The 25,287-nt window shown below is 44.3% G+C and overlaps 1 protein-coding gene across 1 annotated transcript in view; it reads left to right on the forward strand.

Moving 5' to 3' along the window:
• The window catches only part of casz1 (castor zinc finger 1), a 184,114-nt gene that overhangs the window by 63,697 nt on the left and 95,130 nt on the right, over positions 1–25,287 (forward strand). The window contains exon 3 of the mRNA XM_080853709.1: positions 13,538–13,588. The gene's annotated coding sequence lies outside the window, so the exon portion shown is untranslated. The remainder of the gene's footprint in view (positions 1–13,537; positions 13,589–25,287) is intronic.

Below are 25,287 nucleotides of genomic sequence, written 5' to 3' on the forward strand. Positions count from 1 at the left end.
CTCCCCCAGGCTCCCTCACATTTAAACAGCTGCTTACCTACCCAACTTACCTTCTTTCCTTCCCCAATCCTGCCTGTCTGCACCCACGAGGCCCACTGGTGTTGGGACCCCACAGGCAGGAGGAGATGCAGCTCTCCACTGTGAGATGTCGGCTGTTAGAGGATCAGTGAGGTTGCCTTTTTTGTTTCCAACATAGTGTCTTTTGAAAGGGACATCAGACAGCAGGGACGAGAGGGAAACTGTGTTTTATGTCTTTGTATGAAACAGACTTTTTGATGTGCAGCGTGTTGCTCCTAGTTCAGGTTTTCATTCTTCAGAAGGATGTTGTAGCTCAGTTTATAACTGGAAAAAGTATCTTTATCACAGTAGATGTTAGATGCTGTATTAGATAGAGGACCGCTAAGAAAATAGATATTGAAAGATTTTTTTTTGCTGGCATGGCTCTTTGATACTTTTTGACATTTTCACATACATACGAAACAATTTTTTATATGTTTAAAAGAGTGGTGACAGAGATAAAACGAGAAAAAGTCATACACAGTTTGACTTTGATTCATGGAGGGCTGTGCAGACGAGAAGGCAGTGTCCCTACATGGGCACCTTTCCTGCATGCACCAGCGCACATAAGGTAAACCAATGGTGGTGAAATATCTCCCTGCTCGCATAAAGGAGCAAGCAGCTTGAGGAGGGCAAAGCAAGGCGGATATGGACTGGCCTGCAAAGCTGACAAGGTCAGGTTTAGGAAGGTTTAGGAAACAAAGTAAATAGCCTTTACCAATCAGATCAGGAGGTTTTCAAGCTGAACATTTCACTAGAGCCAACACCTCTGTATGTGTGTGTGTGTGTGTGTGTGTGTGTGTGTGTGTGTCGTCTCACCCTTTCCAAGATCTAGGTGCACTCTCTTCACCCAACCAGGCAGGCCCAGCGTTTCTCATCCCTATGTTGAAATAAAAGTGGGGGAAAAGAAGATCTCTGTATGATTGTTTCTGAGGGATAAAATGGAGAAGAGGGGGAAAAACAAAAACGAAACGCAAATGCCGGAAATCTCAACCCAAGGCAATGTGGATTTATTTTTGCTTCCTTTTCATAATCTCTCGGAGGAAAGCAAAAGGAAAATAAAATATCTCATGAAGGGTCGGGGACTTGACACACAGAATTTTCATCAGATAAGGGAGACATTAGAACAGTCCAAGAAATACCAAGAAAAACGCCATTTTAGAACATCTACTGTACATTTTTGTCTCTATGAATAACTTTTTTTTAAAGAAATATCTCCTTGCTCGCATAAAGGAGCAAGCAGCTTGAGGAGGGCAAAGCAAGGCGGATATGGACTGGCCTGCAAAGCTGACAAGGTCAGGTTTAGGAAGGTTTAGGAAATACAGTATATAGCCTTTACCAATCAGATCAGGAGGTTTTCAAGCTGAGGAGATACACTTCACTAGAACCAACACCTGTGTGTGTTTTAGTGTGTGTGTGTGTGTGTGTGTGTGTGTGTGTGTGTGTGTGTGTGACTTCTCTCCCTTTTTTAAGTGAAAAAACGATCTAGGTGCACTCTCCGTCTCTACACCCAACCAGGCAGGCCCAACGTTTCTCAGCCCTTTGTAAAAAAAAAAAAAAAGGGAGGGAAAAAAGAACGCTGTCAGATTGTTTCTGAGGCTTTAGCGGCTGCTTGTGTCGGAGTGCAAGCTGATATGTAAACATGCGTCTCCTTGCCCACGGGGCTGGACTGCGAGCTGCGGCGGCAGCGGCTCGCTTTCAGGGGGCCAGCGAGTGCGTACAGGGAGCAGACATTACTGTCACATCTCCCTTAGCTCGCCCCTGTGGCCCCGGGCTGTGGTCAGGAGCGGCAGCAGCGGCAGCTGTGGGGGCGTCTGATGCCATCCTTTAGACAGGCCCACTGCATACTGCTAGACATGCACACAAACAAGCAGGCATGCAGACACACACACACATAGACACACACACACACACACACACACACACGCACACACACACACACACACACACACACACACACACACACACACACACACAGCCATGCATACACATTAACACAAATGCACAAATACACTCTAACACAAACATGCAGGTACATGAACACACACACACACACACACTTACACACATGCACAAATACACTCTCACTTGCAAACACACGTAACCTTTCAGTCACTACATACGGACATTACGATGCTTTTTCAAAATATACACATGTAATGTATAATGTATAAGCATATACTCACTGCTGTTGGTGCAGTCAGACATGTACGCACACCTACAGACAGAGTGTGAATAGACCTTCTGATCTCCAATCCCTTTAAAACAGTAATACCATGTTGATGTGACATGTCTGGTGGCCCTGTGTCTAAGACCTCTTCTTGGCCAGACTAGTCTAAGACTCTTTTGTCTGCTTTTCATGCCTTCCCCCCCATTTTGGCCCCGGCGAGATTGATCTCAGATTGACTGAGATGGCGCCAAACAGCCATATAACTTTACATGGCCAAGGAGGTTTTAGTGGATTTCAATAGTATTTCAGGATATCCTTGCTGCCACTGCTGCTGCTGCAGCAGATTTTCTGGCACAATAACAGCTGTACCCAGCATTAGTGCAGAGACAGACACTTGCAGATGCTCCCTCATCCTCATGTGTCAGAAGGAGCCACTCCAGTCCTCCTCTGCCAATTCACAAGGCTGGTGGAAAATGGTATAAATAGACAGGAAGGAATCCTTATACCCTTGAGCACTTGGTATTCACCATGTAGAATTTAGCTTAGCATTTCAGTAAATGATACCAATGTCTATGCTACAAGAACGTGTTTCTGAGATGAAGAGATCAACCCATTTGTCTTGTTAGCTGATCTTTTTTTTGTTGAGTTTCAGCTAAAGCAGGCCAATGGAGTATTTGAGGCTGGATTAATGTGATTGGACAGCAAATATAGAAGTGGCCTCTTCTCCGCTTTTTTTCTTGGCAGTATGTCACTATTTTTAGGACTTAGGAGATCAACAGCCAGAAGTGGTTTAGATTTAGGAAGTATTTTTAACACAAGCTGATAGGGATGAGGATTTCAGTCTTGACATGCTTCGCCAAATGGGGGGATTCGTTTAAATGTGTGGGGCCTTCCAAATGATCAGTAATTCCATCTCCATTAATTGATTAATGTATCAATTGAATCAAATCATCAAACTGACTAGACAAGTCTCTTGATTGAATAACCAGATAATAAGCAGTTCAGGAAGAAACAAAAGACTGAGAGACATTAGCAGATAGACATTATTGGTAAATAACTAGCGACTTGAGTATCTGAGGCAAAATTTAAAAGGCCTTAAACATGTGCATTTTGAAACTTTTTTTTCCTCATCAGCAACAAGAAAAATGCCACACGGAATATAAAAGAACCAGAACCCAACAGCTTGCGCGTGAAGTCAGTAAGCTGTTTGCTGCCTTTGCTGCCCTTGCTGCGCGAGCCGTGTGGAAGGGAGCCACAGTTTAGCTCCCCTTGAACTGGGCTAATGCTTGTCTGCTCTGATTAGGATTAGAATGTGTCGCAGGGACTCAGGAAGAGCCTGGAAAAGGTCTGATAATCTAATAAATCAAGATAAAAATTCCGAGATTGGTTTACTCAGGACCCAGGATTTACCGGTGGCCATCTCTGAGAGACGGGGATTAGCTGGGCTTTCAGTTCACCAGGCACAAGCATAGGCACAGTGATGATGGGTGGTGGGGATGTGCTAGAGGTGGTGGTGCTGAGGTATTGGGGGGGTGGGGGCAGCGATAGCTTTATATTGCCGAAACCGACAGGAAGTTTAACCCTGAGTGACAAGGTCAGGGTTGGTCCTGCTCAGAAAGGCTTTGTTCCACAGGCAGATTAAAGGCCTCTCACACAGTCTTTTTTACACTTTTGGATCTTGTCGAACATGTTGTGAGATAATCCTGTCTGTAGAGGAAGCGCACTTGGCAGCAGAGAGGATTCAGGTTGAAATTCTTTGAAAAAATAAGAGTAGGAAAAAAAGGAGGGGAAATCTAGCCTACTTGCAGGATAGAAGTGAATGTTGTCTATGGCAGCTGGAAATAAACACATTATTATGTATAATTTCTGGCTATAGGTAGCCCTTTTTTCCACATGATGTTCCCTTGGTGAAGACTAGCAAATAACTTGACAGGGATTTACGAGTTATTTGACAGAGCTTGGCATGAAGTCCTTTGTGTATGTCATGTTAGGATAGAATTTATGTTAATACTACCATATTTTTGTCTGTTGGCTTTGTGTAGTCGAGGCAACAGACCATGCCCAGGCATGCCAGAGGCCTCTTTTTAACCTGGTCCTAAAGTGCACTGAGTGCATCAACTATGCATGATGTATAAAAAAAATCTAAATGTGCCCAAAACACACAAGCAAAACAATACCAGGAAAAGGTGCAATCAGTATTCTGATATCCTTCTGACTCACCGAAACTGCAGGGACAATGGCTGATAGAGAAGTCAACATCTTAAATACATGTTTCACGATTTGCCAAGCAAGTAAACATTTCTGTGAAAAAGCATTAACAGAAAAATATAACACAGAACTGCTACACCTTAGAACACCGTCCTCTATAGAAGTACTGTGGCCATTTTATGATGCTTTTGGAGCACAAAGCAGGGCATTATCTAGTCAGAGAAGCCTTTGTCTCCTATGATACCCTGTCCTCTGAAGCTTGTGAAGTCCATGTCCTCCAAACAGAATGTTAGTTTGGCATCCGTTAATGAGAGGATTAAACCCAACTGCTCACTATATCTCTCTTATTTAGCGCCATAGACTCTTCAAAGGCTGTCTGGCTGCGCTAACAATAAGGGATGAAAAGGCTTGACAAGGCAGCTAAGGCAAAGGAGTGGTTTTGTGTCTTTCTCCGGGAAACGGTCTGCAATATCGTTGGGCCATTAAATGGGAAAACAAGAGAGAAATGGAGAAGCCAATTACCTTTCAGAGTTAGCTAAAGGCCATTTTAAACTGTGTGCCCATGACATAATAATGTTTATGGTAAATATTGTAGTTGGAGTGGCTGAGTGGTTGGCGTGAGAGAGAAGGAGAGAGGGAGAGAGAGAGTGGGAGCGAGGGAGGAAAAAAGGGCATCAATCTGAGACAGAGAATAATTTATTAAGATCTGAGATGCGCCAATTATGTGGAAAGGACCAAAAAGAAAAAAAAAATCAAACTCTCCAGGAACCGCATACATGATTGCAATCTTGATTAAATCCCCCTGGATCTAATGAGTTGATTTTCTGCTGTTAATATTGCATTGGCTGATGATGGATTCGTTAAGATAATGGAACGAAGCTAAAATATAAATGACTCCCTGTCAAGGAGCAGATTTTCGTCATTTTCTGTCTGACACCTCCGCCGTGGGGATTTGGCCGGGCTGATTTTGTGTTGAGAACTGGCAGATCTGGAATACTAATTTTTCCTCGGACGGCTCTGCGTGCTGCACGCCTTCTCATATACTCTCAGTAAATATGCTCTTTTTCTTTTGAAGGGGTGGAGTGTTTGGGGGTTGAACTTTCCTTGATGTAACTCCATTCACCCTGCCACAGCGAAGAGTGAATTCAATGGTTGTGTCTAATGAACATTATATGAAAAAAAAAAAAACCCAAAGGCTGATTTATGTGATGGTTTTATCCTCTGTTTTCTCTCAGATTTCCCTCCTCTCGATTGTAAATGGGACACACATAAAAATCCATCCCGGGCAGGGAAAACTGCTATGAAACTGTCAGAGGCGCGTGTCTCGGCTCGTCGTGGCCCATGCGTCTGCATTGACTCCTTAGTTTTGGAGATGAATAAATGATGAGGTGAGGCCCGACTGGTTCCGATCAGGCCAGCAGAGCCTAGTCCGTTTCCTCTTTAGATGGGCCTGTCATTTAGGTCAACGAGATGTGTGAAACCTTCACTGTGGCCTATTGATCCCTTTGAAGCACGAGCGTTAGTCACAGTAGAACGCGGCCTGTGTTTCGGCACGCAGGGTGTTTAGGAAAACATCATGCACAGAGGGAGCGTTAGGAAAATGTTGAGGGGATGCCAAATTGTTAATGAGTGGAGATTACACATCAGGGTTTTAAATAGCCAGCCTACTGGAGGACCATAAATCAGGAGAGGTCTGTCTAGTTACCATCACACAACTGATCAGACATGCTAAGCAAGGTTTATATAGTAGCAACACGATTGATTCGAGACTGACCATTAGAAACTGCCATGACAGACAAGACATGGCGCTCTCTCTTTGTTTCACCCTCTGTACTACCAAAGATGAAAACACATAAAGCCCAAAAGGGGTTCAGTTAATTTACATTACCTTGACATTTACTCATTTGGCAGATGTTCAAGGATGAAGTCTTCTATAGTTACAAATTTAACTGTGATACAGTACTGCCCTAATATAGAAGGGTATCCTTTTCAGATGAGGTGTTGGAAGATGTGGTCTATTTCCCTAAACCACTAGCTTTTCTATAATCACGGTAATCACCATTGTTATCCATTTTCATGGTCTACCTGACCCTGCCTTTGTGCTGATTATTGTATTGACCTCCCTCTGTCTTTCTTTCTGTGTTGTATCGCCGTGGAAACAGCCTTACCCTCCGCCCTTTCTTCCATGTGTCACTTTTTTTGTCCTTAAACATGGTTTCACTAAAAAGTTTTTTAATCAATCAAGTATGAGGCAGAAAATAGGCTTTGTCACGCCCCTGGGCCTCGGGTCGTGTGATGCTCGCTTTGCATACTGACAGCTTCTCAAAAGGGGGAAAAAAAAGGAATATTTCGGGGGGGAAATTGCCGTTTCTATGGCGCCAGGCACTTGTTGCGCGTTGCTCGCTTCTTTTCTTCCCCGCCGGCGTGAGCCCCGCCGTTTCAAAGGGACGGACAACAAAACTTGGGGCAGGAGGGGACGGTTGGGCCACAGAGGTAGCTGCCCTTCAGCCCCGCGCTGTCCTCTCCAGCAGGGCCTAGAGAATGGGACAGGGCAATTGACAGCAAAAAAGGGGGCCTACTAGATTCTGTCACATATGCATAAGCGGCGTTATTAAGTAAATGTTCTATTTTTCATTGTGCCATGGCCTTTGAAAAGAGACACAGAGGGGGAGCCCACACCGTCTTTAAAGCCACAGAGAGGGAAGGGAGAGGAAGAGGGCTGAGATTAAATGGCTCCGGTGGTGCAGCTCTTTCTCAATCACATAATTAGCGTTCACGGCTCAGCCCCAAGGTCACGTAAAGTAGTTTTAGACGGAGGTCACATAAAATAAATACGGCTTTCATGGCTTGTGTTTTTCGGTAGTTCACTTGAGGCAGGAAACGAGCACAATGGGACAGCCATAAGTTGCACAAGCGAGAGAGAGAGGGTTGTTGTCCCAAGCCTTTGTGCTTGGTGAACTGAATGTAGCATGTTCCTGTTTTTAATTATTAAGCCTGTCAAAGAGTACTTAGCATATTTAGGGTGTACAGGCAGTGTCCATGATCTGGAAAACTGTACTTTCACAGAGTTAATGGCCTGTTGGCACATGGGTGTATTTTATACATGCACTAAGCTGAACTATGTTTGGTGTGGGTTTCCCAATGCTCACAACACTGCTAGTCAGACGTCCTGGGATAATCAAGTTTTCCTGACCAAAATGTAACTACCTGTCTGACAGGCAATAAGAAATGATCTTCTGAAGTGAAATACATTTGAGGAAAAAATTTGGACAACCAAATACTAGGACTACTAGGAAGTGGTGGTGGTTGGGTTGTGTTTGATGCCAGAGTCCTCTAGTCTACTACATCAGCCCTCCACGCAAAGCACCAGAAAATTGGAGATATTGTTTTGCGCACACAAACGTGATGTGTAATCACATCTTCATCCATTTGTCCTTGGGCTAACGTCGCCACAGTCCGCTGACTTGTGTTTGAACATCAAAATGTGACACCTGTCGAAGGGAGATAACAAGCACTATGGATTTACACCAATATTTCATTTTACTCAACCAAAATGAAGCAGGGCCACTGCTACGAGTACGCAGGTCTCCCACTGAGCATAGGGCACCAAGTGCACCAAGAGGGACCAAAAAATAAATATATAAATTAAATTAGATTCTACTACTTTCTACCCTTTGGACTACTACACCGTAAAACCAATATAGACTATACACTATATTTTACCGAAATAAAATGAGGGATTGTGCCCCCTTCTCTCCTCCTGTGGTTTGTTTTGATTGTGTCGGACAAGCCCTCATAGTGACGATGTCAAGGTTATAGGCAATAGTTTACGAAAGACAAGGTGGAAAGGCAACCAGAGTCGTGAGCCGAAGAGAAAAAGAAAATAACCTGCAGGATGACGCTCTTACGTATGTGTGAACGCGTTATTTCTGAATCTAAAATACTGAAACGTTAGCCTGTTCAATGCTACGTACCAGGCGAGATATGTCCAGGTTTAACTATCTAATGTTAGAAAGCTAAAGATCTTATAGGCTAGATTTAATGTTACAAGCCTAGTCTATGGGGCATATAGCTAAAGCCTGCCAGCATTTAAGTTATAATGAGCCAAACCTGTTATTTGCCATTTCAACTGATTAAAGCCTGGAAGGTATAGGCCTTTTATTTGCTTTAGTTGTGTGTGTTAACATTTGTGTTGCTTGTTTCATGTTGGTTGGTTTATATTAATTATGCTTCGAGATTCACATTTATAACTTAGGGCACCCAAGGTCAGCATCATCCCTAACAAGAAGAGAGGAAGAAGAGTAAACTTTAGTAAGATGCAGAACGATATTTCTAACTTTCTACATAAAACTGATTTTTATTTATTTATTCTATTTCATTTTAAGTCTAATTAATTATGGGAAGGCCAGCCCGAAGGGCCAGCAGGGAATTGGAAGTTTTGTGACCCCTGAAACAAGAATGCAGTCAACAGTGATCACCTTTTTGCAGCTCCTTGAGTCCTTTACACAGTTATGTATTCCTTTCTCTTTGAGGAAATGGCTTAATAAGGTCAAGGTGCTTGCGTGTCAAGACTCCCTTAAACAATTTGCAATCATTTCCATAGCATCAGCACCACCCGCAATAACAAACAAGGTTATAGCGAGCTTTCTGCACTCTGTCCAATGGAAATGGCGATTGTTGCGTTTTCAGTGATGAAAGACATGCAGTGTTAACATCCTTTTTTTCTTAAAAGGATGGACACACCATGTCATATTTTAATGTCTTAATGGCTACATTTAAAGAGATACTGCTTGTATACATCTGATTAATTCACCGGGCTAATACGCTGACTGGGCTGAACTTAATGATATGGAGCCAAAGGTGGAATCTAAATGCCATGTTTCCTTGTCAGCTGTCAGCCGTCCACTGTCCGGTTCCCCTCAGCACATTGGAGCCCATCCTATATGTCTGTAATTTGAGCAGAGGTTTGTCTTTGAGAACCTCAACAAACGGCTGTCATTCGGTTGCAAAAGGTTAGGGGGAGAGCTGGGATATCTTCCCTGATTGCGTTTTATCATGCTAGTCATGCCCGGTTTCCTGATGAATATATTAAAATTATTACTGTGCAAACAGAGTTTCTAATTACTGACCTGCTTGCCATTGTACTGTGCGTTTTTCATGTTTTTTTCCCCCTCCTCCAGTCTCTGCCGCTCTCTCTCTCCCTCGCCCTCCTTGCCCCCCCCCCCCCCCCCCCCCCCTTCTCCATGCCTTGTTTATTTATCTGCACCAGTGAATACAGAATAGGCAGTGCAATGTCATTTCCATCCACACGAAAATGATTTTGAAAATGCCAATCTGGCCCATTATCCAGAGTAATTACAAGTCAGTATCTTATTTCATTTTTTTTATTCGATCATATCTTCACGAGATTCCTGGCTGTCTGACTAACTTCTGTCAGTGGGCATTACTTACAGAGAAGAGGGATTTTCTTTAAATAGAAGATAATGATCTATGGGGCCCAAGTTTGAACACAGTTACTGAGTAGTGAAGAAAGTAGACTGTATTCTGAGATCCTCAACGATACCGCTTAAGCTACATTCTTTATGTTTGCACTTCTCAGAGATAAGCGTATGAACTGCAGGTGTGTCTGCTTGTATGCGTCAGAATACTTGGTGGGGATGAGGAACTCAGCAACCTTTTGTCTTGGGCTAAAAAAAAACCCAGAACCAGTGGAGCAATGATCATATAAGACAGATATGCATTTCATTACCTTTTCAGTCTGTAAAACTCTGTGTGTGTGTGCATTTTTTTTTGTGTGTGTGTGTGTGTGTGTGTGTGTGTGTGTGTGTGTGTGTCTAGCAACTGCAAAGTATGAGAAATATGTTCTTTCATTCCCCAGGCTTTTGTGGCATCCAGCAGGTTTCACTGGTTATGTTCAAAAATAATATTAAAAAAATAAACTTAATTGTTTCCTCACCTTAGATTTGTTTTTTGACTCTGTTGGCTCTCTAGCAGCTTAGTTTAGGTTTGGTGCCAGCATCTCCCTCTCTCTATCTCTCTCTCTCTCTCTCTCTCTATCTCTCTCGCTCTCTCTCTCCCCCTCTCTCCCCCTCTCTCTCTGAGGTTACCTATTGGCCACGGCACTCTGCCCGTGCCACACTGCGCAGAGGGCAAGCCTGTTGTTTACTCTCTGTCTGAGATGCGTCGGAGGGGTTTTGATCAGGGGACTCGATAGGAGCTGCAATTTAAAGAGAGGACACCACGGCTCTGCACAAAAACAATTAAAGGCAAAATGAAAGGCGGCCCCCAAGGGTTAAAAACTGAAAATTAGCAACATGCATGCCGGAATGCATGGCTCTCTCTCCTCCCAAACCCCCCCCTCCCAAAACTTGCCGGGCCCTGGCATTGTTATGTATGATCAGATCTGCCAGTTCTTCCTCTAAGCTCCTTGTCACATTTTGACTTAATGAAGTGCAACTTAGAAGGGAATTGGGTTCATCTCGCCAGTCGCACGCCGCTCCCTTGTTGTAGCAAACAGGAGCGGCATGGGACCGAAGCGCTACAGCGCGAGTCGTTATCATTCCGGTCAGTCTGTTTAACACAAAATTAAACAAAGAACTAATTAGTGCCTCATGAATTAATAACTGCACTGTTGCTGAGTAGAAGTTAGGTTGCTGAGGGGAGATATAAAATAAGTAGGAAGATCAGGTTAGAATTATTATTACTTTTTCTCTCTCTCTCTCTCTCTCTCTCTCACTCTCTCTCTCTCTCTCTCTCGCGCTCTCTCTCTCTCTGAGTCTCTCCTGTCGCGTAGGCTGTCAAGGTTAGTAAAGTTTGTGAGAAGTTGCCGCAAACTCTTCTTGTTCTGGCTAAGTTTATTTCTCTGGTGGAGCTGTGTGTTGGCCTGCAGTCCCCCACTATGGACACATGAGTTTGTGCTCTTTATTAATCAGGGGCTGAGAAGCCCCTTCTTCAACAGTGGCACCATTTTTCCTCAGCATTTTAATGATAAACAAAAGCACCCAAGACATTGCCTGCCCTGTATGTTTCATGTAGATATTATTTCTTCGTTTGATTTACATTGTTTTCCATGCCAAACATTGCAAATTGTTAGTATAAAGCAGGAGATCATGGGGCTGATAATGCCTGGTTTAGTTGCAAGGACTGCAAAATGCTTTCATTTTTTGTCATGGCTTTGACCCTTTGAAAATCTTATCCAAACGAACGTCTGCTTACCTCTGAAATTAATTATACAGAGACACTAAAATCACTTGTGTAGCGGACATTTTTATTATAAGCTCAGAGAGGCCCTGTTGTTTTAAATGTATCCTGAGACATCACGCACACACACACACACACACACACACAATAGATGTTTGCTTATGAAGGCATCAAAAGAAAGTGGTCACAGTTGACTTCACTTTACTGCTGGTCGGAAAATGAGCACTGCGCTGGCCTCTGCTAATGCAAGCCTCTCCAAGGTCATATTGGCTAATAAAATCCTCCCCTCAATCAGATTTTAGGATTACTGATTCTAAGTAAATTATCATTGGCAAGCTGTGCTGAAATATTCTCAAAACTGGTTAACCAGACCCTGCACCTGCTCCCTACGGGCCAGATGTACTAACATGTTATCACCCGGGTTAGGCGATATATTGTCAAACAGAGCTGGAGCAGAGCACATAGCTAAAACTGCATTCTGCCTGCTGCAGGAGCTCAGAATGACAAGTTACACTATTCTGTTTTATGCATACGCATTCATGGGAGGGTCGTGGGATAAGTGGGAGTTTTGGGCAAAATTATGGGAGGAAAAGGAGTGACGGATCACGCATTCTTTTGTATGAGAAGCCTGTGTAAAAACTGCGGGGGACAGGTGAATATTTTATCGGCTTTTAAAGAGGACCTATTATGCTAATTGTAAATGTTCATACTTTTATTTTTGGGGTCTACTAGAATAGATTTACATGGTTCAATGTTCCAATGTTCAATGTTCAGTGTTCATGTTCCAATGTTCAATGTCCAATGCCCCACCCAATGAACCGAATGTGCTCTGATTGGCCAGTTAGACGGGGAATAAGGATTATGTTATGAGATTGCCTCATTTTATAACAAAGAAAAAGGGCTGAAATTCCAACAAGGCATTTCAGGCAGCTAATACAAGTGAGAATGGGAGAAGCTTCCAGGAATCAGTATTCCGAACACCAGTTTTTCCTCATTCATACCATATTAATAGCAACCTTTACTTTTGTTTCCCATCGCTTTTTCACTTCATCCACTTCCCTATGTAAAGATACTGCTACACTATTGAATTTGTTTGTTATATCCGCACAAATAGTTTGAGTATATTTATATATCTTTTTTTAAGGGTGTAGAATGACTGCCCTGTATTATCTCTCTGTTTGATGACACTGTATTAGCATGTATATCTATTTCCTGATCGCTAAACTTTTTATTTGTTTTAATGTCGGAGTGGCGGTTCCATGATTCCATTCAATTGCACCAGTGATTGAATGATAGCGTTCATATGTGGGTGCCATATTACGGTTAGAGGGCTGTGACATGCGTTGACTATGCGATCAGCTGAGGGTTTAGTGCATTCAATGTGAAATGGAAAGGCACTACTTTGGCCAAAATCGTTGTTTACGCTGCTATCTAACATACGTACATCCTAAGTGCAACACAAGAATATGCCACCTGACAGTTAACCACTGCTGTGATGTCATGCATTATGTCTGTATTGTTTATAGACAAAGCTGTTGTAGTATTCAAATTAAATGAGTATGTACAGTATGTGTCACTGTGGTACAGTATATTCAGTGCCTTACCAGCTTTCAAAACTGAAGCGAAATGTGTGTATTTGTTCAGACTGAGCTCATGGTGTGTGCCTAATGTAATGCCATTATGTTGTATGTTTTTCTTAAGGTCCCTCCGTACTGCAAATTAAATGATTGAGCTTATGTATTTTGAAAGGTGGTTGTATATGCTTGTTTAAGACCAGCAAATTGTATGCTGCACCATATTTCACGTAGTAACGTGATGCATGGTTATGTGGTTTTAATTTGATGTTCTGTTTATTCCTTTGCCCCCCCCCCCCCCCCCCCCCCCCCTTCTTGTTTTTTCCAGATGAAGTAAGTCCCTGGATGGAATGACTTGCTCCTTCAAAGAGAACACGAGGTAGGACAAATATGCCTTATGACTAATTACAGTCCTTGCAATCTGCATTGCTCGCATCCACAACAAAATCAAGTGTCTTCATTAATCCACATGGATCAATGTGTCCAGGGTTGTAAAAAACTGACAAATTACTTATTACTTTCACAACATTTTCTCTTCTAACTGATTAACTCACAGTGAGACACAGTCATTTATTAGAGAAGAGATTCACAGATACCTTCTGCTCGTTGCTTAATAAACTGACGTTCCTCGCCGGATGCTGTTCTGGCAGTTTCACCCATTTCTACCTCACCCCCAGACAGTTGGCAGTTATGATAATTATCTTAAATTGTTGGGGGGTGATTCTGCATTTCTCACAGTCATCATTCCATCCAATCCCATCAGCAGATTTAGTTTTACCTCTAAAACTGGTCATTCAGGTTTATTTCTCTCTCGGAGAGTACCGGCTATTGCTGTTAATGTGTGAGATATGAGAGGCTTGCACAGCCTTGCTGGCGGGGCTCACCCTGTCATAGAGCCCTCGTCCTGTAAGTCTTTGCCCCCTGGCTCCCAAGTCAACAGAGATCACCCCTCTGAAGGCTAATGCAGCGTGTTGTCTGCTGGACAGATGGAGGGCCGAAACCCCTCAACACACTCACACACACACAAATACACAAACACACACACTCTCTCACACACACACACGCACACACACACACACACACACACACACACACACACACACACACGCTCACAACCACACACACACACACACACACACACACACACACACACACACATACTCCTGTCTGTCTGACCAGAGGGGTGGTGGCTGGGCCGTGGTACATAGGCTGATGAGACCCCGCCACCCCAGCCTGCTCTATCCTCACGCCTGCTCTCAATCACCCCAGAGAGGGACATGGAGCTGCAGCGTCAGTAAGAGCAAGAGGCCCCATCCTCTGCCCATACGGCAGCTGTGTCTGACGCAGGTCTGGTCCACACGTGGTGCTGATCTGGGCCCTCCGGATCTAAGCCACATCAGGGCCACGTCCGGGCCAAATCAGTAATGGCGTCAGTGCTGTGCTGTGCTGTCTGCATTCGCGTCTAGGCGGGAGTCCTGGAGCACGGGAGCTCAGCAGGCTTCATGGCTGGAGGTTGGGAAGGAAGGACGGTAGAGCCAGAGTGAGTTATTGAGCCAGCGCTGAGGTTTGCTGTCTGTTGTTGCACTCCGAGGGGTGCTCTAACATTGTAGCAGGGCAGGAAAAGTGGCACTGGTTAGACGGACCCATACTTTGTTGTGTAAATACACAATGTTGTGTGTATGTAAGTAGTTGTTGTTGGGACTTCACCCACTGTGTGAAAATACTGCCAAAGACCCAGGCTATGGTTAGGGCAAGGGTGCATGGCTTAGGCCTAATGAGCGGTTGTAATCAGTAAGTACAGTGTAACAATGGGTAATTGCGATATTTGCACTGTATTTATCTAACTACTCAGAAATTAGCACTTCGTAAAAGTGTTATACCGCGGCTTTCAAACACCAAAAGGGTTGTGAACCTTTCACATGGCCAAGCTTGCTTCATCTTCATTCCTTCATTTCTTTTTCTCTCCCTGTGTCTGTCTCTCTCTCTCTTTCTCTCTCTCTCTCTCTCTCTCTCTCTCTCTCTCTCTCTCTCACTTTGGCTTTTGGAAAGCGTTGATTAGGGGGCGACTAATGTTTTGTCTGCGTTTAACCAGCATGCTTTAGGAGTCCCAGTTTGCCCTCCGAAGGGAAGGCGAGTGTGCCAACAGAACGCAGCTCCCGCTCCACGACCCACTTCCTCCCCAGCCCCAACCTGAATGGCTGGAGTGTAGTTAGCTTAATTGGGTTTTGATATATTTAATGCGGCTAATCAGAAAGCCCTACTGGCTTTAACGTGGGGCCCGGCGTGCCTCTCCCCTCTTCCACGAAGCTCCCAGAGACCCCGGGTTTGGAGAGCGGGCTCCCAGACTGGATTCCCCTTTCGCAAACAGTGGGAAGAAAATTAAACTGCTAAATTTGTTTTCATTGGTTAAGGGCTTCCTGAGGGAGTCGCAGGCTTTTAATTGTGCTGTGAAGAATTTGGTCGAGTTGTTTTTAAGACAACAACAAAAGAAAAAAACAGGCCAGTGTCTCTTCCACTCCACTCCACCCCACTCCCAACCCCCACTCCCCCCTGCTCCAGCGCAGTGCATTTTTCGAAAAGATCAGGTTGAAATATTGGGCTGATTTCTCGGAGCTCTAAGTGCAGTTCATGGTCAGATGGCAACTAAATTATGTTTTATTTTTCTTAGAGGGAGACAGTTCTCCAGTGCCATGTTTAAACATCCATCATGTCCCTACAAGGTGCGGGGTAAAAAATTAGGCTTTTTATTTTCTGTTTGGAAAAATTCTCAACATGCCTGAGATGATGCCAGCTACAGATTGGATTCAAAAAATGACACTTTTTGGGGAAGTTGTGCCGAGTTGTCATCCATACATGGCCTTGGAGTTGATGCACGCTCTCAAGCTCGCAAAAACCCTGGCTAATCGGAGCCCAGGGCCTGCCGCCCTCCTACCCCCTCCTCTCCTCTGAACACCCACCCACCTCCCTTGGCCAAACCTCCTCACACCCGTATATCCCCTACTCGTCTTTTTCTCTATATTTTCTTGGCTTTTGAATTTTTCCAGTGTGTCAAAACAAGCAGAGGCTACATGGCGACGGCCGCCCTGTGTAAATATTTATGATGTAACATCTCCATGTGAATAGACTTTCCTCGGAATCCATCCATCATTCCCGCCACATTGTGAAAGCCCTCCTCCCGGTGGCGGCCCAGTCTGTAGGAAGCTCAAACAGGAGCCATACCCCCCCATCTTCTCTCTCTTCTCTCTCTCTCGCGCCCAAAGTATTTGTTTTTCTTTTCACCGGGGGCCTCCCGTCCGAGAGAGAGAGGGCATTTCGTGTGGCGTCCCCTCAGCTTCCATTCAGCCTCCACTTCAAAGTCCATTTTGGCCCTTTGTTTCTGTGACGTGGCCGCCGGCTCCCAAAAATGCAGAAACAGAAAAATGTGATGTAGGTCACATTACAGCCGTTGCGCCTGTGAAAACGTGAAATTCCTGCCGTGGGACTAGAGGTCCTTAGTTACCACTCTCTCCATAAGAACCTTGAAAAGTATTAAATTAAATACATTACATTAAATCAGCAATTAGGAGTTTTGGTCTGAAACTAGTGAGCTAACTGCCTAAAAGGCATGCAAAACGGGTGTCTTTTGGCGATATAATTGGTAATGTTGTGCTGAGAAAGCTTTTTACATTGTGACCATGTCCCATCAAGATACATTTGAAGATGATACCAAAACAAGTTGCCCTAGGAATCCTCAAAAAGTGGCAAATTGTTGCATAATGTTGCTTCTGTAACTTCTGATCTCAGTTCTGATTTTCATATACATACCTAAACATTATGTTGTGCTTATAAAGCTCTCGTTAGAGCAGCCATAGAACACTTGGGAACAATGGCTCATTATTCAGTACTCAGAGCACAGCCACCTCAATCACTCAACAATCACTGTTTTTGCTTAATCACCGACAGGCAATACCGGCCTGAAATTCAGGTAATTATTTGATCAGTGCATTAAAAATAGTGTCTCATCTGAGAGCGCTATCAAAGCTAAACTGGTCTACACAGTTCAAAACTCCCAGTAGCGACAGAGCAATTAGCAAAGGAGAAACCAATTAGTGTGAGTCTTATCCCTTAGTATTGTGAGGTCACGGCTCCAGCAAACCTAAATGCTGTTGTATTTGAAGATGATAGGTGATAAGTGCATTCAAACATTGTCAGATGATTAAGGTGGGAATGTAAGAGGCACGTATACCTTTACCATGCACAGCAATGGGTGCACAGTAGTGCTCTATTGCCACAATAGTGGCAACTTGTTTAGCCTTCCACCAAAGTTCATGCAGGCACAGAACATGAATGCTGAATATGAGGATGATCCTCATCTCCCTCCTCTCATATGTAATTGGTTCAATTCATGGCTGACATGCCAGCTTTAACCTTTTTTTTTGTATGGAGAGGGGACACACCCCCTCACCCACACTCACTTGTTGCCTGCATGGGCTTCAGGTGCAGTTGAGAAGCTAGACTCAGAGCAGCTGGGTTGTTTTGTCTTGCCAGGTGGAAAATGAGGATGTCTAAAAAAAGCATCTTGATGCTTGGTTGTTTTTCCACGTCATCCTTTGTATTATCGCACGGATGCTAAAATGATGCTGTAATTATTGCCCACCCTTTCCGAGTGGAGCAAGCTGCTGTGCTTTGAGGAGGTAATATGGATTATCACAACAGTTGCATGGCTCAATACTGCTATCTAACTTTATCCATTCATCTGCAATGATAGGAACCCTTTGTGCTGGGAAACCGTCTTGCGGCCTATCAAAATACTTATAATAATAAAAATAATAATAACGAAACACAGGCTCCCTCATGACGAGTGGGGATCGTCTTTTTAATTTCGTCCGAGTTCTGCTATTATTAATATTCTGGCTGTGATTACGCTGCCGAAATGAATAACTGAAATATTGGTCCAAAATGCAATGCCATAGAATAGAGGGCTGTGAAGAACATGACTCATAGGCAAATCTTTATCCACACTCTTATGTCAATACCTCTAGATTTCATAACACTCTCTTTACCATCGCAGGGATAAACATGTCTCTGTTGGAGCAATTAGGACTGTGGTTGTTAGGAAGAGTATGTAGCAATTGCCATTTAAAGTGTTTTATACAGAGTCCGATGTGATGTGTTTTGCTTGTGGGTGCGTGAGGGCGCATGTGTGTGTGTGTGTTTGGGTGTGGGTGTGTGTTTATGTGTCTGAGAGTGTGTGAGCGTACCTATGTGTGTGTTGCGTTTGGTTTGCTTTGAAGTGAGCACATAGAATAGGTGCGCTTTTTTTTTTCTTCTTTTCTCTCTTATTTTGAGTGCCTCTTTTCTCTTGGCAGATCCATTCAAGCTTTCAATACCTTTTCCCCCCTCGCTTCCCCTGCCTCTTTTTCCAGCGAGCAGAGGGGTTTTACTTTACTCCTTTGTCATCCTAATTGATTGCATTAACCTTTTGAGTATTGAATTTCCCGTGCATCACGCCGAGCACAATGTGGAATATTATCATAATCCCTCCAAGTAATGGACACAGGGCAATCAACAATGCTTTAGGAAAACTACATCTTTGAAAGATGGAGCGTCATTATTTCCAATCAAAAAGGCTGTGCAGGACCGGCAAGCTTTGAGAAACTTTGACAGTATTTCTGTCTGTCTGTCTGCCTCCCTCTCTCTCTTTTACAAGACAGACATTTGGTACTTTGTACCGGGAAAATGCAGGCCCGCTTGGTTTTTATCCTGTGTGTCAGGTTCTTTATTATCCTCTTATCTTGGCTGATAATTATATACCTGTAGCTGTCTGCCACTGTGCTAAACTAGGCCAGTTACAGCCCCAGATACCATTTTGCATCCCTCTTCTTTATAAAAGCCGAGATAGGGTGACACTAAAGGTGGTATTTTAGAAAGAACTTAAACGTAGGAAGAGATCTAAGATTCTGCTGTTATTACGGTGCATACTTTACACAGTAACCACAGGCAGGTTGGTGTTTGCAGTTCAAAGTCAGCTGGTTTGTAGGTCTTTTCAATTCAGTGTCAGTGTTTAATCTCTGGTGTGATATATCAGTTAACAAGTCTCACTTTCCATTGGAGTGTCCTAATAGGGTATTGAGTGTGTGTGTGTGTGCCTGTGTACCTCTCTGGGTTGTTGGTGTGTGTGTGGTATGTGTGATGGTGATCTTTTCTTTGATGAAAGGAAATACGGGACCACCACTCCTTTTTAAAATCAATATCAGTGGATTGTAATGAAAATCTTGAGATGAGTGGCATTAAAGGAAATGAATAATTGACATTTCTCATTCTAATGAGGGATCATGTGTACGTGCGTGTGTGTGTGTGTGTGTGTGTGTGTGTGTGTGTGTCTGTGTGTCTGTGTCTGTGTGTCTGTGTGTGTGTGTCGTGTGTGTGTGTGTGTGTGTGTGTGTGTGTGTGTGTGTGTGTGTGTGTGTGTGTGTGTGTGTGTGTGTGTGTTAGTGTGTGTGTGTGTGTGTGTGTGTGTGTGTGTAAGTGTGTCTGTGTGTACAGTATTTGTTCTCATGTAATGGCCAAATAGGGCACTCACTGTGAGTTTCTGTCTTACATGTAGTTTGAAGTATTAAGCATCAGGGGATACTAGCTTTGGAGGCAAGATTAGCCTTCGATTTACTGCAATCTCTGGGCCACGTAACATAATCTCCTTACGCTCCTTATTGGGCCTCCTCTAGTTTTCAGAGGTCTGTGATTGGTTTGACACTTTTTCTAAACACCCCTTGGAATACATATGACCATCCTTTTCTCGTCATGCTTATAAGTATACAGGTATCGTAATAAGAGGGTATGCTAAGAAGTGGACAGTTATTTAAACAACTAATAGTGGATGTAATTGGCTGTGGTAATGATTGACATGGCAATGAGAAGCTATGTTGCATATGCATGCAACATTTGTATCAGCTGCCTTATATGTTGACACTGTCTGGCTTGTCAGTTTTGTTAACGGCGACTCCAGGCCAAGTGTGTTTTTTTTTTTTAGAAGAAGAAGGTTGTAGTGGGTAAAATACTGAATTATTGAATCAAAACATGACTGTACAAGGTCCCACCCCTATCCACCCATACTGCCACCCCGCCGCCAGACCCAACAAAAAAGTATCAGTTCTGGAAAACACCAGGTGAATCCTTTAGATCATAATGGATAAAACCCCTGGCTTTGTTTTCCCTTTTATTGGGTTCATAATAAAAAAAAACACACTGCTCCTATTTGCACCCAACAAAAGGCCTTGTCTGTTAACTGTGTGAGTCTGAGCGTAGCCACCTGGCTTTTCTGTCAGACTCTTTTGTATTTCAGGATTTATTCAACAAAAAACCCCCTGAAAACTAGAGCGCTGGTGGAGGGAAAATAAAGCGGACACAAAGAAAGAGAGCAAAACAGACTTTTTAGCTTTAAATAGAAGTGTAAACAGCAGCACAGAAAGCAGAGCATTAATTGATTGTTCAACAACACACAAGCCTCTGTGTTATCATGTTACCCTGGCAACATGAAATAATTGTCTGGTTGCTTAGATGAATTGAAGCAAAACAGCCTGTAATTCACATGAACCCTGGAAAACATATTCTTTTCAGCTGCGAGAGAAAACAAAATCAATTGACACAGAGAAGCCCCAGCCATCTATAATTACCATGAGCTATGGTACGGCGTCACCCTTTGATGGGTTTACGTTTTGAATACTGTGTGTACAAACACAGTTAGAATGCTCCCTGCCGATGTATAAATACCTCAACTTACGACAGGTTCGCGGAAGCATTCCCATCCCTTTCACGGTTCTTTTGCACTCCGCAGACAAGGTAATAAAATGGAGAAGTTGTGTAGGTCAACAGATAGTTCAAGGTGAGGGAACGTAGGCAGCTGCTCTTGTCTAGTTTAGTCTGCCATCCATCAAGTGTCAGTCAGAGTCCATTAGGTAGAGGCTTAGAGGTTCAAGAGACCTATATACAAATATGAAGTGGCCTGTGCCAAAATATGTGGTATTACTTCAGGTAAGCCTAACAAGCCCTTGCCATACAGGTGACGTCTGGTAGCGACAGGTGGAGGTGTCCTACTTGAACCCGGTGTCCTCAGGTGTATTGGTATTTTACAGGTATGAGCCACAGGTTCAGGACAGCGGGCTACATTACTGTAAACAACCATTTCATCCCTACGAAATATGTCAAGTATTTTCCAAAGTGTTTTGGGGGAAATAATTTAAGAAACAGAATGGACGACTGACTATCCAGAGGTCATGCATAGTGACCCTCTTTAGTTTGCAGTTTTTTCCTACCAAATTGTTCTACACAACAATAATAACCTTTTGTCAGTCCTCATCATTGCCAACACTAGTACATTTGCCCTGCTGTGTATGTAGCAACTCAGAGTTGATGTAGTCTCTGGGCAGACATACAGTATGTGCATGGAGGTGTAGTGGAACGCTGAGAACTTTTTCAAAGGTGCAGAGAGTGAGTACATTAGAGGAACCTAATTCATTACCGGGACTCTGTAGGAGATGACAGGCACTTTCCACATTAATATCTATTATCGGCTGATAAATGGAATCAAACGGCCAGCCCGGTATTGGTTTCGGTATATTTCACCACACTGTCAAACATGCTGGAGCGTCTACAGCAGCAGTAACATCAGCAGGGCACGGGCCCAGGCTACAGGCCAAAGCTGCTCTGCTGCCACAGCCTGTACCTTCCAGGGTTTGGGTTTCATCTGTGGGACTTGGAACCGCTAGAGTCTGGAGCTGGGATTTTGGGTGTTTATACGAGCAACACGAGTGTGCATGTGGTGCTTTTGCCGGCTGTGACCACGGCAGCTGTTGCTGGCAGATAACCCACGATTGCGCTTGTAAAGTTCAAGATTTTGCCAGCAGTAAACAATAAAAAATGCATTGCATGCACTGGGTATATGGAATTATTTCTGCCTGGGAGTTCTCAAAAGAGAGATGCTTTTAATAATGTACATCCTGAAATGATGTCTCTCCTCTCATCTGCCCTCCCCTCTCCCTCACTCCCTTCCTCTCTTTCCCTCTGTCCCTCCACCATCCCATCCTCTCTCTCTCTCTCTCTCTCCTGGTGTCCTATTCAAAGACAGATATAGAAACAATCCTTATTGATCTAATCTGGTTACTGCTTGCTATTTTCAACAGTTCCATCGAAAACCTCCCCCCTCCCTCCCCTTCTCTCTCTCCCCCTTCCTCCCAGCTCTACCCCCCATCTGCCTGACCTACATGGCAGTCACATGGTGTGGCTCCCTGGTCAGGCGTTTTATGGAAAATCTGTGGGAGAGATAAAGCCATGGGGTTTTAAGTGTTATCCCTGCCCAGGAGGGCCCCTGACACTCAGTAAGGTGTTTTTGTCCCAATAGCGCGCAAGCTGCTCCCACCCTCTGGCTCCTGATTGGATTCCGATCATGCCAATTACAGGATTGGGGTGGGGTAAGTGGTACATCAGGAAATGGGCAGTGGTTAAGAGGGAGATGGGTGGGAGCAGGAACATGAACTCCCTCCCTTGGAGGTGTCTTGTCCCAAGTCGTGGCCCAATCTGCGGATTACCCCTCCGAGCAGTGACTGCTCTACTGCTGTCCATGCTAAAGAGAGGGGGGAGAGAGGAGGGGTGGGTTGGGGGTGGGGGGGTTAGTCCTGGGCTGTGACCGAGTCCCCTTCACACTGTCGTCTGCCTGTAAATTTTCTGCTGCCCTTGCTATTCAGCCAATTACGCCAAAAGAGCTTTAGTGATTTTTTTTCTTTCTCTCTCTCTCTGTCCCTCCTTCTCTCCCTCTCTTTCTCTCCCCCTCCTCATCCGGTGTTATTTATTTATTTCACAGACAAATGCTAAGCGTCTCTGAAGGTTAAAAAAATGCTGAATTTCATAACGCTTATAATGTCAACTTTTTTCCCCTCTCCCCTCATCCTCCGCCAGAGCTGATCAATAGATGTCAACTGTGTGCTTTGTTAAACAAACGCCTGCTCGAGATAAATCAGCCAACAATGCTTTCACTTTTTTGAGACTCACATTTTTTTTCTTCCCTCTCTGTTATTCTGTGTCGCAAGCAATACAAATGCCAGCAAACTAGCAGTGCATTTAATAATAAATACGGGCGACGGCATATAGCCCAGTATTATCCTTGACAATGTCAGCAAGAGACAGCTAAGGAGGGCGAAGAGAGTAACATGGGGCTTCTGTGTGAGGACAGTCGAGACCACAAAGCACGGAGCAAACGATACTGGTGATACACAAAACTTTTTAAATAGATCCTTTCTCGGACTCTGACTTAATGCCCGGTGACTGTTGAAATGAACCAAGTTGGCGTTAGGTTACGAGCGCATGCTCACAGACAGGCCCAGGTGTACCAAGGGACAATAATTGTTTCACAGCGAGAATATTAAAAAGACGGGGGGGGGGGGGGGGGGGGGGGGGGGGGGTGGGGGGGGGAAGAAGAGTCTTCATCAAGACAAATCCCATATGCAGAGGATATATGCGCGCTGAGCATCTTACCTCGATGGACCGGCTGACCCTGAGAGAATAATCCCACCACACATGCACCCACCACCTCTGCGCACACCCAACCACCCACCCATGCTCTGTCTCTGTCTCTGTCCCTCTCCAGTCATGTTACGTATCTAAAAGGCCCTTTAGAGAGAAAAAAGACTAGCTGGCCTGAGGTAGCAAAGTATATAACCACTTAAAAGAGCCGTGTTTTTCATTTTGTGATTTCATTTTGTGATTCGCCCTTTAGAACATTTGTAAAGCCTATTTTCTCCTCAGAACAGGTCTTCGTCGTCTGACTTGGCTTTTTTTTCTGGAGATCTAATGGAGTCGTTAGTGCCACTGTTTTAGAAGGCTGCGTTTTTTTTCTTGCATCTCTGTCGCTCTCCCATTCTCTCTCTCTCTCTCTCTTTCTCTCTCTCTCTCTCTCTCTCTCCTCACCCCACTTCTCTCTAAATGAACCCTGCATACTGAGCCACATACAGTACATAACCTGGAGTGTGAAACCTCTGAATAGCTATCAATAGAATGTAGAAGGCAGCCGAGAACTACAAAGCAGTTTTGGGAATGCGGAGCGAGAACGGCGGCCACCTTGCATTCTGGTGCTAAAAAAGTGCCGGAGTGCAGATACATGGTGAATGATTAGACGAGACAGCTCCGTTCCATTTGTCACTTTGTCTGAGGAGTGGCGACCCTCATTAGTAGCTCCAGATACTGTCTCACAAAGGGCTTAAAGAGGGAGGCAGGCTCAGGACGGATAGTCAGTGCCCTGGGGAGCACGGGGGGACAGATAAGGACTATTTGATTGGCATGAGACTTTCTCAGACACGGGGCAAGAAAGAAATCCTGTCACACCAGCAGTTATACCAGCCGAAAGCGGTACTGGGGAGAGTAATGACGACGTGTATGGTGGTGCGTAGCGAAGGGGAGGTAAAGCAAACTGCTTAACGTGAGAAAAAACAGAAAACACTTCAAGCAAGTTGGTTTGAAAATAGGATCCTGAAAGATTCATGCTCCGTTTTAATTCACGCTTTTTGTTCTTATTTTTTGCTCTCTGATATATTAGAATGAAAAGAAAGAGGGGTAAGCTTAGCATTGCAGTGGTGAATTTTTTAACACGGCCCAGGCGTGGGAGAATGTAGCTCAGCAATCAGGCTGTGGAGAGGAACAACTGAAAGAAAAAGAAACCACTATGTACAAAAAAGACAAAGCTGCGCGTCTGAACTGTGGTGTAGGACTTGTGAGTGTGTGTGTGTGTGTGTGTGTGTGTGTGTGAAAAATACACCATCCAACCCCACCCCAGCACACACACATACCGTGTGTGCTGGGGTGGGGTTGGATGGTGTATTTTTCACACACACACACACACACACACACACTCACACATATACAGGTTGCACTGAGCTATGAGCAAGCTAACTCGTGGCGGGCTGCATACGCCCCAGCGCAGCGCTGGGCCCTCCTCGCCGGGGCGCACAACACCATCTGCATTTCGCTGTTAACGCGCATTCACATTCGCAGAAGGATTAGTGGGAAAATCCCCCGTTTTTTTCAACCAGTTGACAAATATCAGATTTGTCT

Source organism: Sprattus sprattus (genome assembly GCF_963457725.1).
Source record: "Sprattus sprattus genome assembly, chromosome: 16".
Lineage (NCBI taxonomy): Eukaryota > Metazoa > Chordata > Actinopteri > Clupeiformes > Clupeidae > Sprattus > Sprattus sprattus.